This window comes from Staurois parvus, unplaced genomic scaffold (genome assembly GCF_062004578.1).
Source record: "Staurois parvus isolate SC_StPar_1 unplaced genomic scaffold, SC_StPar_1.0 ptg000056l, whole genome shotgun sequence".
NCBI classification, from domain to species: Eukaryota; Metazoa; Chordata; class Amphibia; order Anura; family Ranidae; genus Staurois; species Staurois parvus.
The window spans coordinates 620148-624177 of NW_028317852.1; positions in this window are offsets into that span (position 1 = coordinate 620148).

Below are 4030 nucleotides of genomic sequence, written 5' to 3' on the forward strand. Positions count from 1 at the left end.
GCTATAAGCAAATTGTGTAAAAAAAAAAAATACTGATCACTTCCCCAAAGTAGTAAAATGTTACTCTGGTAACATTATATTACTTTGGTCATAGTGAAATATGAAAAAAAATCTTTAAAAAAGAGAACAAATGTAATAAAAAATTAAATATAATAAAAAACATTTAAAATTTTTTTTTTAAATTATCTTCTTTTTTTTGTACTGTCACCAGTCAGCATCCCTGATCACCTCCATGCCAGTCATATGATGAGGCTGTACTGCATATGTAAAAAAAAATAGTGAAAATAATTTTTTTCATTTATTCATTTTCTAAAAAATTATGAGAAAAAAACTTCAAAAAACTCGCCATGCCTCTTATGAAGTACGTCGGACTGTCTACTTTGCAAAAAGGGGTCATTTGGGGGATATCTGTACTGTTCTGACATTCTTGGACCTCAAGAAATTAGATTGGCTGGCAGTACTTCAGGATTGATCAATATTCAGATATATCTCATAGTTTGCGAACTCTATAACTTTCCTACAGACTAAATAATACATCCTAGTTTGGGTTATTTTCACCAAAGTAATGTAGTAGAATACATCTTTGCCTACATTTATGAAGAACAATTATTTATTTGCAAACTTTTATAACAGAAACAAATTCGGTCTTTTTTTGTTAATTTAGTGAAAAATAAAAACCCCAATGGTGATTAAATACTACCAAAAAAAAGCTCTAGTTGTGTGAAGAAAATGATAACATTTTAGTTTGGGTACAATGTTGTATGACCGCGCAATTGTCATTCAAAGTGTCAGAGCGCTGAAACCTGAAAATTGGCCTGGGCAGGAAGGGGTTAAAGTGCCCGGTATTGGGTTAAGTGTCCAAAGAACTTCTTATATATAAATACTCAATCCCATCAGGTGCTCCTGATAACATAACATTCATGAAACGTGTTGGGCAGAGCCTGCATACAAGCCAATTCATCTTGTAAGTGTGCTTTTAGGTTGTGAGAGAACTTTAAATAAATGGTATAACACTATTGGTTCCTTCTATATTCTGTGGTGGTGTGGAGGCATAAGGAGTGGATAAGAAACCCAGCATTGGCAAAGTACATACACCCGGAGGATAGCAGTGGTTAACAAAGCGCTAATGACCCACTTTTTAGCAAGGGGTCCTGGACCTTTGGTGAGTGGGATCCACAGAGGGTCCACATAAGTGTCACAGAGATTAGAGGAACCTGAAAATGGCACTTTATGTTTAAAGCACTTCTTTTAAAAGACTGCAGAGCACTTTTAAAGGGATTGCATTATTTAAAGCACTCATTAAGAACATCACAAATTGCAATGCAACATTGTAATTTTGTTTAATGTTGTATGTTTAGTTTGATTATGTTACTTGATCTAAGGGGGAAGTGTTTTATAGTGATAACATTGCAAACATCAAGAAAGGAGTGAGGTGTCTTGTAGTACACAAGTGGAAACATCTCAGCACAGTATAAGAGGAACACCTAAAGGAAAAGTTATTGTCTTATGGGATTAAGTATTTATGTATAAGACATTCTTTGGACACCTTAAGAAGAAAATAGGGAGATGTATTGTAGCTCCACACTAAAGTATGACATTGGTTTATATACCCTAATTATTCACAATTAACTATGGAGATATGACCGTAATGACAGACAAATGTAACATACTCATACAGGTGAAACTTAAAAAATTTGAATATCATGCAAAAGTTCATTTATTTCAGTAATGCAACTTAAAAGGTGAAACTAATATATGAGATAGACTCATTACATGCAAAGCAAGATAGTTCAAGCCGTGATTTGTCATAATTGTGATGATTATGGCTTACAGCTCATGAAAACCCCAAATCCACAATCTCAGAAAATTGGAATATTGTGAAAAGGTGCAATATTCTAGGCTCAAAGTGTCCCACTCTAATCAGCTAATTAAGCCATAACACCTGCAAAGGGTTCCTGAGCCTTTAAATGGTCTCTCAGTCTGGTTCAGTAGGAATCACAATCATGGGAAAGACTGCTGACCTGACAGTTGTGCAGAAAACCATCATTGACACCCTCCATAAGGAAGGAAAGCCTCAAAAGGTAATTGCAAAAGTAGTTGGATGTTCCCAAAGTGCTGTATCAAAGCACATTAATAGAAAGTTATGCGGAAGGGAAAAGTGTGGAAGAAAAAGATGCACAAGCAGCAGGGATGACCGTTGCCTGGAAGGGAATTGTCAGGAAAAAGCGATTCAAAAGTGTTGGGGACTTTCACAAGGAGTGGACTGAGGCTGGAGTCAGTGCATCAAGAGCCACCACACAAAGACGAATCCTGGACATGGGCTTCAAATATCGTATTCCTCTTGTCAAGCCGCTCCTGAACAACAAACAATGTCAGAAGCGTCTTACCTGGGCTAAAGAAAAACAGACATGGTCTGTTGCTCAGTGGTCCAAAGTCCTCTTTTCTGATGAGAGCAACTTTTGCATCTCATTTGGAAACCAAGGACCCAGAGTATGGAGGAAGAATGGAGAGGCACACACTGCAAGATGCTTGAAGTCCAGTGTGAAGTTTCCACAGTCTGTGTTGATGTGGGGAGCCATGTCATCTGCTGGCGTTTGTCCACTGTGATTCATTAAGTCCAGGGTCAACGCAGCCGTCTACTAGGAGATTTTGGAGCACTTCATGCTTCCTTCCGCAGACTAGCTTTATGGGGATGCTGACTTCATTTTGCAGCAGGACTTGGCACCTGCCCACACTGCCAAAAGCACCAAAACCTGGTTCAATGACCATGGGATTACAGTGCTTGATTGGCCAGCAAACTCGCCTGACCCGAACCCGATTGAGAATCTATGGGGCATTGTCAAGAGAAAGATGACAGACATGAGACCGAACAATGCAGAAGAGCTGAAGGCCGCTATTGAAACATCCTGGTCTTCCATAACACCTCAGCAGTGCCACAGGCTGATAGCTTCCATGCCATGCCGCATTGAGGCAGTAATTGTTGCAAAAGGGGCCCAAACCAAGTACTGAGTACATATGCATGCTTATACTTTTCAGAGGTCTGATATTGTTCTATGTACAATCCTTGTTTATTGATTGCATGTAATATTCTAATTTTCTGAGATTGTGGATTTGGGGTTTTCATGAGCTGTAAACCATAATCATCACAATTATGACAAATCGCGACTTGAACTATCTTGCTTTGCATGTAATGAGTCTATCTCATATATTAGAATTACTGAAATAAATTAACTTTTGCACAATATTCTAATTTTTCGAGTTTCACCTGTATGTGATTCTTAGTTTTGCTCTTTCAATTTTGAAATGTTACATAAAGTTTATGTTATAAAAATGGTAACATCCTAATAAACAAAATATTTTTGGTGATAATTAAAAATTTTTTAAATATCCTTTAGGTTGTAAGCACCATGTGCAGGGCCCAACTATTCCTTCTGTATTGAACTGAATTGTAATTGTACTGTCTCCCTTTATATTGTAAAGCGCTGTGTAGACATATACAGTTTGTTTTGTTCTGAATCAAAATTTGGATGAATTTTCCATTATTCGGAGATTTGGATGTATCTACATTCCGAATTACAATAGTAACGAATATATACGAATCTGAAATAACTAAACAAACGATGACAGTCACCTTTCTACAGAACAGGCTACAACAGTTTTTATTCCAGAGGAAAAACTGCAAAACTGCAAAACTGTGCAATTGAAGGTATTCATGTAGTATACAGTGAAAGTTTGAAGGGATACAAAATCTTGAACACAAAAACAAAAAGGTTACAATCAGCAACAAAGTAAAGTCTGCACAAGTCTTGTCACACAGATGTAGAACTCCTGCATTCTTCAATGATGGGGTTCTTTTATATAGAAAAAATATACAGGCAACATCATTTACTATTAATTGCTTACTCTTTTCACCTCTGAATTTTTTGTAATTTAATTTATGATCAGACACTATTTAAATTTCTGTAAACTCAAATATCTACCTGATGCCATAACACAGAGGCATACTGTCTAGATTGAAGCATATTTCAGG